The 12,344-nt window shown below is 34.4% G+C and overlaps 1 pseudogene across 1 annotated transcript; it reads left to right on the top strand.

Moving 5' to 3' along the window:
• The first annotated feature begins 10,859 nt into the window (after positions 1-10,859).
• On the top strand, positions 10,860-11,800 carry LOC311618750 (olfactory receptor 6C76-like; annotated as a pseudogene). The gene has a single exon. The product of its transcript is annotated as an olfactory receptor 6C76-like (transcript).
• The last annotated feature ends 544 nt before the right edge of the window (positions 11,801-12,344 follow it).

Below are 12,344 nucleotides of genomic sequence, written 5' to 3'. Positions count from 1 at the left end.
GAAACTTTATGCCTGATATAATATTAATATTCTTGTATTTCTTCATCCACTGCTATACTTCTTTTTCCTTCGTTTTATTCTCTGTTTATGCCATTTTGACCTCACTTGGCTCAAATATCTTTTAAAATCTACATGCCCTGAAATTTTTCTGAACATGAATCATTTGATGTTATATAGATAAAAATGACTTTAAAAAATGCCAAAAGCTAGTTTAAAAATCATTGAAGATCTTTTCCTTTGCACACTAATCAAAAATTAAAGAGTGTTATCGCCACGGAATTCTAAAAATATATTTTTCCCAGAATATATACACAGAGTATTAAAATAAGACTTTCTGGAGATAAAGTCTCCTAAATCTAATGTCCTTAATTTGTCCTCATATTTTCTATCATTTTTCATTATGAATGTTTATCTATGCTACTTGGGACATAGATGTTATATCTTCATTGTCCATTCCATCCTTTAATGTTACAACATATTTTTGTTAATGATGTTTTGGGACTGAATTTCAAAGTTCCTACATGTATGGTATTGATATTTCTGTAGGACACCACTCCTCTTACCAGAAAACATCTCTGACGCATGAACATGTAACATCATTTACTTTACCATCTGGACACTCTTGCTTAATATTCATTTTAAGTAAACATTTTCTTTTAATCTTTAAATTTACTTTATTGTTAAAAGTATTACAAATGTCTTGCTCTCTACCTCCTTTTTTCTTTGTTTTAATTCTCAGTGCTTGGATTCTCTGATATCACCATTAAAATGTGACTTCTGCCCAAAAGGTGAGACTCAGGGATTGAGTATCAACCTGTGCATAAGTAGGTCACAGTTTGATCCCTGTTTAGGAAAAATGCCAGGGTTGCAGTCTCGACAACCAGTGGGGGGTGTGCAGGAGGTAGCCCATAAATGATTCCCTCTCACCATTGACGTTTCCCTCCCCCTTCATCTGTGAAGTCAGTAAAAATAAATATTTTAAAAAATATATGTATGACTTCTTCTAACAAGTGCTTATAGAAACAGGTTACCCTGAATCAAACACAGATAAAAATTAATGAAGTGTTGGAGAGTATTAATGTCTGAAACATCCATAAAATATTTAAATTTTGTGTCTTAGCAAAAACATTTGCTACATTTGCTTGGAAAGAGTGTTTTGCTCAATTTGATGGTAACTTCAGTGAGAACTGAGAAGTATAATGGACTATCTTATTAGGCAGTATGAATATGAATTCTCCTACTATTCCAAAATTATAAGTTTTCCTCTCTCTTTGAATTTTTGCGGTTTTTACTTTGGAGATTCTACATAAATCCAAATACTTGCTTTGCATCCATTGATGGAGACATTACTCTAACAATCCAGTGCTCAATGAAGTCCAGGTCCTTCAATGTATATGGGCAGAGAGATATAGGGTGCCAGTCAGTTTTAATAGTTAGTTATCAGAAAAGAATAAACAGACGTATTATAAATTTTACAAATATAAGTTAACAAATAATAAAATATACAATAAACTTTGTTGTAAATTCTGTGTACTCAATAGATTTTTACAGAATTATTTCATTGATTTTTCCCAATTACGCATTCAAAACCAACCAATCTTTGCAAATCAAGAAGCTTGACAATTGTATTTTAACTTAACACTATGTAGTTGAATTTAACATCAAATGCACAATTGGAGTCAGATGTTTCAGTACTTTCAATAACTCACACAAAAAATAATTGAAAAAGAAAACAGATAAAGATATGGAAGACTTGAACAACGTTATGAACCAAATTGATCTAATTGAAATTTTTAGAATATTCCATCCAACATCAACAGAATACTCATTCTTTCCAGTATCACACAAAACATGAAAGGGAATGATAAAGGTCAATGAAATAGAAACCAGAAAAATAAAATTTAAAATATCAATGAAACCAAAACTGGTTACTTAAGAATATTACAAAATTGATACATTTTTCATTGTCTGCCCACCATCCAAAGTAAAATCATCTTCCATCACCATACATTTGGCCCCCTTTTCCCATTATTTACCTCCTACCCCCTTCTCTTTGGGAACCACCACACTATTGTCTGGGCCAATGAGTTTCAGTTTTGTGTTCCACAACTGAGTGAAATCATATGGTCCTTTACTTACTCTGACTGACTTATTTTGCTTTGTACAATATTTTCAAAGTCCATACATGATGTCTCAAATGGCAGTATGGGTAGCAGCAAGGTGTAGCACCATACTGACCTATACAGGTAAACATCTCTCAGGAGATTGATTACCTACCTCCTTAGGATTCCAAATTCTCATTACCTAAGGTTCCCATTTTGTTGACACACACTGCTCTGGTATCTTCATGTCAGGATTGACTAGTTCAGAACAATAGATTCATGAATGCAGAGCTATGCCTGCATAGCTACAGAAATCTCTGGATTTTGAGAACAGTTCTAATATGGGATGCATACATACTATTCAATCATTAATTCATGTTTTAATTCATCAAATAAAATTGAATCAGAATCTGCGTTAAGCACTAGGAATGGTGCAGTAAAAGACAGACGAAATGCTCACCTATCTACACATACTGCTTATGTAACCTCGGGCAAGTTCCATACCCCCTCAGTACCTCAATTTCATCATTTTCAAAATGAGGTTCTTAACACGACCTAATGAAAGCATTTTGGGGCACAGGTTAAAGGCTAATTAGATCTTTGGTATATTATAATTGAAATCATAATGAATGTGACAATAATAGTAAAACTTGCCACAACCAGTTTGGCTCAGTGGCTAGAGTGTTGGTCTGCAGACTTAAAAATCCCAGGTTCGATTCCAGTCAAGGGCATGCACTTTGGTTGTGGGCACATCCACAGTATAAGGTGTACAGGAGGCAGATGGTTGATGTTTCTATTTCATCTATGTTTCTAACTCTCTATCCTTCTCTCTTCCTCTCTGCAAAAAAAAAAATGAATAAAATATATTTTTAAAAATAAATAAAAATAAAACTCATTATATTTTCTTATAAAATTTATTGTTGTTGCTGCTTTATGTTTCTTCCTTCCATTATATTTCTTTTCTATATCATATCTTCCAAAACTACAGTTTGTTAAACACAAAAGTTATCTAATTATTATTTTTGAAAGGTGAACTTGAAAAAGGTTTTAATGTAACAACTTTCTAGAATAATTATTTAATCTTACAAAAAATGTTCTAAATTTTTACATTATTTATATGTATGTTTATATTTAAAGATTTATATAGAATTTGTACCATACAACATTGTGTATTAAAAAGGTTTGTCATTGTGTTGTGCAAATTTTAGTCAAAAAGGAGCAAGTAGAATCACTTTAGACTGAAGGCAAATGGAAATGAATTCTGTAAGGATTCTGTTTGCTGATGTGTTCTGAAAATTTTCTTTTGTATCATTCACCAAAAATGTAAGTCCAGGAAATACAAATACATAATTCTTAGTACAAAAAAAATCAACTTTGGCATCTATAGAGAACATACTGAAAATAAAATGTACCAGATTCCAATTGCTAAGGAGGAAAACTTAGATAAAAATAATAGAACAATATTTGAATCTTGTTTACTTCATTTTTTTAATGTGAAAGAAACAATACTTATTGTGAAACATAATCCCTCCTCCCCCCCAAAAAAAGAAGAGATAATACATGTCTACCTGAAAAAACAGATTTTTTTCAGGTAAACCGAGCTCATGAGTTTTATCTTTATATATTAGTCTTTCAATTTTTACTGTATTTTGATGTAGTGTCTATCTATTAGCTATATTGTGCCTAAAATGTATGTTCAATATATTTTTAGTAACAAATGAAATGTTTAAGTAGGTCATTCTTTATCCTAGTGGCCTTTTCCTCTTGCTATTATCTGCTTCTTCACAAGTTTACATATAACTGGATTTATATTGCCTTGACATTTATTCCAGTAAAAATAAAATAACACTTGCCTGGCCAGCATAGCTTAGTTGCATCAACCTATGAACAGGAGGTTATGGTTCAATTCCTGGTCAGGGCACCTGCTCAGTTTGTGGGCTGGATCACCAGTAGGGAGCATGCAGGAGGCAGTTTTTAATGATTCTCTCATCATTGATGTTTCTTTCCCACCCTCTACTTTCTTCCCTGAAATCAATAAAAATATTTTTTAAATTATTTGTCCACATAAAAATGGGTTTATTTTGGGTTTCTCAATTCTGTTACGTTGGTCTGTGTGTCTTTCTGCCAATACCATGCTGTTTTGATTATTGTATCTTGGTAATTTAAAGTGAGGGAATGTGATACCTCTGACTTTATTCTTTTATCTCAGGATTGCTTTAGCTATTTGGGGTCTTTTGTGGTTCCAGACCAATTTAATGATTTTTGTTTTGTTTTGTTTCTTTTTAAAATGTTATTGGGACTTTGATGGGGATTACATTAAATCTATATACTGTATTGCTTTGTATAATATGACTGCTTTTAACTATGTTGCTACTTCAAATCCATGAGCATGGTACATCATTGCATCTCATTGTGTCTTTTTCAATCTCTTTTAATAATGCTTTCTAGAAGTCAGCATACAGATATTTCACACCCTTTATTTCTAAGTGTTTCTTTTTCTTCCTGCAATTGTAAAAGGAATTGTTTTTTTTTTCTTTGTTTGTTTTTTGAAATTTCATTGTTAGTATACAGGAATGCATTGGATTTCTGTACATTGACTTTGTATCCTGAAACTTTACTATATTTGTTTATTGTTTCTAATAGTTTTTTGTTTTGTTTTGTTTTGGTTTTTGTGTGTGTGTGTGTGTGTGTGTGTGTGTGTGTGTGTGTGGCATGTCTAGGGTTTTCTATATAAAATCATGTCATCTGCAAAAAAGTGACACTTAAACTTCTTTTTCAATTTGGATGCCTTTTTTTTCTCTTGCTTTAGTGCTCTGGCTAGGATTTCCAGGAGTCTGGTGAATTAGAGGGGGAAAGTGTACCTCCTTGTCTTGTTCCTTAGAGGAAGCTGTCACTTTTTCACCTTTACTGTATATTAGCTGAGAGCTTCTCATATATGGCCTTTATTAAGTTGAGGCACTTTCCTTATATGCCCATGTTCTTGAGTGTTTTAATCATAAATGAATGCTGCACCTATAGATAAGTCCACAGTATTTTTTCCTTTATCTTGTTAACATGGTATATTACATTGATTGGTTTGAGTCTGCTGAACCACTCTGGTGCCCATGCAATGAACCCCCTTTGATTGTGATGTATTCTTTAATGTTTTATTGCATTCGATTTACTAGTATTTTGTTTATTATTTTTGCAAATGCATTCATTTGAGGAAATGCTCTCTTAGGCTTCCTGTGTGTGTGTTATCATTGCCAGGTTTTGGTTTTGGTGGTGTGGTCAAGCAGTCTAAGGTGCTGGGTTTAAACTCTTCATGGTTGTTTGTACTAAACCTCTCTGATGTTTAATGTTTAAAACAATAATTTTTCAAGAACAACTCATTAAAATTATTCAACTCAATTTAGAGTGTATTCATCAGTACCATTCCTCTCTAGAGACATTTTAATTCCATTTCTTTGCAAGAATCCCTTGTGACTATTTTGAGGAGAAAAATCACATAAAACCACTCTGTTTTCAAAACAATAGTTAGAAAACCAGGGTTCCTGCTGGAAGGTAAATATATCAATATATCTATATATCTATATATCTATATATCTATATATCTATATATCTATATATCTATATATCTATATATCTATATATCTATATATCTATATATCTATATATCTATATATCTATATATCTATATATCTATATATCTATAATCTTTCTTTTACTGAAGAATCTAAGATTAATTAAGATTTTTCTAGCATTTAAGGTTAAAATTTTATTTTAAGCAAATTTTGGAAAAGAAGAGCTAACTAAATGTCTGGCTTTGGATTAATGTAACTGGAGATAGTTCTTTATATTGTGAGAATTTTCTTTCTAACACTTTTACTCCTGTGTAATGAAGCTTCCTTCTTTTCCACAGTTGTTATTTCTTGGTTTTCACTCATGTTATTGAGCCTTTTTCTTATGAACTAAGAGCTTTACTTAATTATCCAGAAAATATAGAACTTCCTCAACTCTACCAATTTTACTGCTAAATATTTTCCTGATCCCCCTTTTTCTTTTTCTTTTACATATTTAGTTTTTTATGCAGTGTTACCCACATTCCGAGAAAATATAGCTTCTGATTCTGTTGAGTCATCAGTTCAAAATTTAAGACAGGGCTTTTTCGGACTTTCAGATTAAATATAGATTAACTACTTGAAACTGCACATAGAGCTTTCACCAACTCTTTCTTTCTTTTTTTCTTTTCTTTTTTTTTTTTTTTTTTTTTGTGGCTCCCTTTGGAACTGAGCACCTGGCTACTCTCCTTTCCTGGCACTTCTGTTTACCCACCAAAGGGTGGCCAGTGTGCTTTTGTTTTACTCACCACTCACCCTTCATCTCTTTTTCTATTCTGTTCTGCTCTTTGTATTATTTGTTTTCTCTCTCCCACAACAGTGAAAAATGGGTCCATAGAATTCCTTGGAATCCATGACTCTAAGAAGGTCTAGAAAGTGAGCAGAACCTGCAATCTCCATGTATTGTGTAAGCACAGTTAGCACTAACATATTAGTCATCTTTTAAAATATATATATATTTTATTGATTTTTTTACAGAGAGGAAAGGAGTGGGATAGAGAGTTAGAAATATCGATGAGAGAGGAACATCCATCAGCTGCCTCTTGCACACTCCCCACTGGGTATGTGCTCGCAACCAAGGTACATGCCCTTGACTAGAATCAAACCTGGGACCTTTCAGTCCATAGGCCGACGCTATATCCAGTGTGCCAAACCAGTCAGGGCATATTAGGCATTTTGAATGACCTCAGCTCTTCTCTGTCCTACCAGCACATTATGGTAAAGAGCGTCATGGACCGATTACGAGCAGGGGCTCTGGGTTTGGTACAAGTCCGGGATCTGTGCTGACTACTACTGTGGGCATTAGAAGTGAGGACTGGTGAAGAGTAAGGCACTAGAGGCTTTTATCTTTTTTTTTTCATGATTTTATTTTTTTTATTTTTTTATTTTTTTAATTAATTTATTTATTTATTTTTACATATTTTATTGATTTTTTTGCCCCCCTCCCTGCCTCCCACACATCCCCTCCCTCCCCAGAGTTTTATGTCCAATGGTTGTACTTATATACATGTATACAAGTCCTTCGGTTGATCTATTATCTCCCCCAGATCTTCCTCCCCTCCCCACTGTAATTTGACAGTCCGCCTGTTGCTTTACTTTCTCTATATCTATCTCTTGGTTCATCAGTTTATAATGATCTTTCTTTTAATTCTTTATTGTTTAAAGTATTACTTATGTCTCCTTTTCCCTCCATTGGCCTCTCCCTGTCTCCTCCCAGCCCCCAAAACATACCCTCAGCACCCTAGTGTCTGTGTCCACTGGTTATGCTTCTATGCATGCAAACAAGTCCTTTAATTGATCTCTTAACACCCCCCTCCATGCCTTCCCTCTGGGTTTGACACTCTGTTCCATGCTTCTCTACATCTGGATCTATTTTTGTTCATCAGTTTCCTTGGTCACAAGTGCAAGGGATCTTGAATACTTTGCTTACAGTCTGGATGTAGCACCTTCTACCAGCAACTGGGACTATGTCACCTTTCTATCAGGGCCTCCTCGCTTCAAGAACAGTTTTGTACTGGACTTATTCTTCCATATGTTCCATCTCACTCTATGCAACCAGGTTCATCTCACCAAGTCCCACCAACACACTATGTAAGTATGTTATCACATAAGGAATTCAAAGGCAGAAGCAAGTTGTGAAATCTATGAAATGCTCCAAATTAAGCATCAAACACTGACAATTAAAGTAAGGCAGCAGAGTGTTTGGGTTTCAACAATCAAATTGCTACTACATGGGATTATATTATTATAAGAAATTTTTTTCATTTCTCACCTCATTTATTTTTCCCGATTTCTAATCAGCTTATACAGTAACTTAGGTCCCTTAACTTTGGCTGTTAGAATCTCCTTTAAAAAGCAATAGGTTATCATTTAATTCATAAAGAATAAATTTACATTTTGTTTGCTTATTTAGTAATATATATGTACTAATGTGTGTGTGTGTGTGTGTCTGTGTGTGTGGGGGAGGGGGTAGTTTTGATAGTCCAGATTCTTTTGCTATTATTAATTATCTATATAGGTGGGGCTGACATAAAATACTCTCAGAAAATTTGGGGGAAAAACTCTCTAAAAAACTAAACTTTAAAATGGTTCATTTTCAAAGAATGATAGAGTATTATGCTAAATGAAATAAGCTAGGCAGAGAAAGATAAACATCACATGATCTCACTTATTTGTGGAACAAAATGTACGGCATAAACTGATTAACAAGAACAGATCCAGAGACTGAGAAACGTCGATCATGATGTCAAACCTCTGGGAAGGTGGGGGTCAGTGGGAGTAAGGGGAAGAGATCAACCACTTGTGTGCATGCATATGAGCCTAATAATGGACACAGGCAACAGTGGGGTGGGGCATTAGTGGGGGGTGGGGAGTAATGGGGGAATAGGACACATATGTAAAAAATAAACAATTTTTAAAAATGAATAAAAGAGAATTCAGAAAATAAAACATGTGGTCATTGGTGAAATAGTCTAATGAAACTAATATAATATTTTGCATTTTATACTTCATTTTTATACACATATGAACAACTATTTAAGAGAGAGTAAAAGACATTTGGTAAGGAATGTTTTTATTTCTTTTAAATATGTTTTCATTTATTTCAGAGAGGAAGGAGACAGAGAGAGAGAGAGAGAGACAGAGAGACAGAGAGACAGAGAGACAGAGAGAGACAGAGAGAGAGAAACATCAATGATGAGAGAGAACAATTGATTGGATGTCTCTTGCACACCCTTTACAGGAGATTGATCCCGCAAACCCTCACATGCCTGACTGGGAATCAAACTGTGACTTCCTGGTTCTTGGGTCAATGTTCAATCATTGAGCCACACCAGCTGATTAAATATATTTTTCTTGTACAGATGTATTCATTAGACCTATCAAGTGACTCATTTAATATTAAATGGCTAGTGATCTACAAGGCAGTTGATAAGTATAAGTTTCTTTGTCCTGGCTCACATGTATTTTCAGAATTCAGTAAAACTTGGTACCTAATGTATTGGCCCATTATATTAAAAACAGTAATTTTTAAGCTGGCAGAGGTGATTTTTTTTAATTTATTTTTTATATTTTATTTTATTTTATTTTATTTATTTTTAATATATTTTATTGATTTTTTTTGCCCTCCTCTTTCTCTCCCATACATACCCTCCCTCCCCAGAGTTTTATGTCCATTGGTTGTACTTATATGCATGTACACAAGTCCTTCAGTTGATCTATTATCTCCCCCAGATCTTCCTCCCCTCCCCACTGTAATTTGACAGTCTGCCTGTTGCTTTACTGTCTCTATATCTGTCTCTTGGTTCATCAATTTATAATGTTCTTTATCATCCACAAATGAGTGAGGTCATGTGGTGTTTCTCTTTCATTGATTGGCTTATTTCACTCAGCATGATGTTCTCCAATTCCATCCAGGTAGCTACAAATGATGAGAATTCCTTCTTTTTTATGGCAGCATAGTATTCCATTGTGTAGATGTACCATGGTTTTTGGATCCAATCATCTGCTGACGGGCACCTAGGCTGTTTCCAAATTCTGGCTATTGTAGATTGTGCTGCTATGAACATAGGGGTGTATATATCCTTTCTGATTGCTGTTTCTAGTTTCTTGGGATATATTCCTAGAAGTGGGATTACTGGGTCAAATGGGAGTTCCATTTTCAGTTTTTTGAGGAAACTCCACACTGTTCTCCACAGTGTATGCACCAGTCTGCATTCCCACCAGCAGTGCACAAGGGTTCCTTTTTCTCTGCAACCTCGCCAACACTTGTCGTTTGTTGATTTGTTGATGTTGGCCATTCTGACCGGAGTGAGATGGTACCGCATTGTTGTTTTGATTTGCAGCTATCGGACAATTAGTGACTTTGATCATGTTTTCATGTGCCTTTTAGCCTTCCTTCTGTCTTCTTTTGAAAATATTCTATTTAGGTCCATTGCCCATTTTTTAATTGGATCATTCATCTTCCTTTTATTTAGTTGTATCCGCTGTCTGTAAATGTTGGAGATTAAACCTTTATCAGTGGTATTATTTGCAAATATGTTCTCCCACACCGTGGGCTTTCTTGTTGTTTTGTTGATGGTTTCTTTTGCTGTAAAAAAGCTTTTTATTTTGATGTAGTCCCATTTGTTTATTTTCTCTCTAGCTTCCATTGCCCTAGGGGCAGTATCAGTGAAGAAGTTCTTTTGGCATACGTCTGAGATTTTGCTGCCTGTGGATGCTTCTAGTATTTTTATGGTTTCCCGTCTGATGTTTAAGTCCTGTATCCATTTTGAGTTTATTTTTGTGAATGATCTAAGTTGGTGATCTAGTTTCAGTCTTTTGCATGTGTCTGTCCAATTTTCCCAACACCATTTATTGAAGAAACTCTCCTGACTCCATTGTATATTCATGCCTCCTTTGTCAAATAGTAATTGAGCATAGTGATTTGAGTTGATATCTGGTTTCTCGATTCGATTCCATTGATCTATATGTCTGTTCTTGTGCCAGAACCAGGCTGTCTTGAGAACAGTGGCTTTGTAATATAGTTTGAAGTGTGGTATTGAGATCCCTCCTACTTTCCTCTTCTTGGCAGAAGTGAATTAAAAAAAAAAATCCTGTACTCACTAAATCATTGTTTTCTCTTTGCAGTTACAGATGTGGAAGAAGTTAACAATAAGAAATGAAAAACCAAACATCTGCAAAAGAGTTCATTCTTCTAGGATTAACAGATGACCCAGAGTTAAATGTTGTAATTTTTATATTTCTATTTTTCACATACATCCTGAGCATAACTGGAAACATGACAATCATCACCCTTACTTTGATAGATTCACACCTCAAAACCCCCATGTATTTTTTCCTCAGGAATTTCGCTTTCCTAGAAATCCTATTTACAACAGTTTCTATTCCTAGATTCCTGGTCAGCCTCGCAACAGGCGATATGGCCATTTCTTATAATTCTTGCATGGCCCAGGTATTTTTCTTCATTCTCCTTGGTGCAACAGAATTTTTCCTTTTGACTGCTATGTCCTATGATCGGTATGTGGCTATCTGTAAGCCACTGCACTGAACAGTAATAATGAATAGCAGAATCTGCAACCTGCTTGTCATTAGTTCTTGGCTGACTGGCTTTCTCGTTATCTTCCCACCTGTGATCATGGGACTTCAACTGGAATTCTGTGACTCCAACATCATTGACCACTTTGCCTGTGATTCGTCCCCGATACTACTGATCTCCTGCACGGACACAGCCATCCTAGAGCGCCTGGCCTTTTTTGTGGCGGTTTTCACGCTTGTGGTAACCTTGACATTAGTGATTCTTTCCTATGTATTCATCCTGAAAATGATTCTGAGAATCCCCTCTGTTGAACATAAAAAAGGGCCTTTTCCACTTGTTCCTCACACATGATTGTTATCTCTATTTCTTATGGAAGTTGCATTTTCATGTATGTCAAAACTTCAGCAAAAGAAGGAGTGGCTTTGACCAAGGGTATAGCAGTGCTCAACACCTCTGTTGCCCCAATGCTAAACCCATTTATTTACTCCTTAAGAAACCAGCAGGTAAAGCAGTCCTTTAAGAACTTGGTCAAGAAATGTTTTTCAAATAAATTTTCATCATAAATTTATGGCCTGAACTTTATTTAAATGAAACTTTATGCCTCATATAACATTAATATTCTTGTATTTCTTCATCCACTGCTATACTTCCTTTTCCTTCAAGTTTGATACTCTGTTTATGCCATTTTTACCTCACTTGGATCAAATATCTTTTAAAATCTACATGCCCTGAAATTTTTCTGAACATGAATCATTTAATGTTACATAGATGAAAATGAGTTTAAAAAAAATGCCAAAATCTTGTTTAAAAATCATTGAAGATCTTTTCCTTTGGACACTAATCAAAAATTAAAGAATGTTATCACCAAGGAATTCTAAAAATATATTTCTCCCAGGATATATGCACAGAGCATTAAAATAAGATTTTCTGGAGATAGAGTCTCCTAAATCTAATGTCCTTAATTTGTCCTCATATTTAATATGTTTTTTACATTATGAATGTTTATCTACGCTACTTGGGACATAGATGTTATATCTTCATTGTCCATTCTATCCTTTAATGTTACAACATATTTTTGTTAATGATGTTTTGGAACTGAATTTCAAA

This window comes from Pipistrellus hanaki, assembly GCF_964339955.1.
Source record: "Pipistrellus hanaki genome assembly, chromosome: 3".
NCBI classification, from domain to species: domain Eukaryota; kingdom Metazoa; phylum Chordata; class Mammalia; order Chiroptera; family Vespertilionidae; genus Pipistrellus; species Pipistrellus hanaki.
This window is presented reverse-complemented; position numbering and strand designations above follow the sequence as displayed.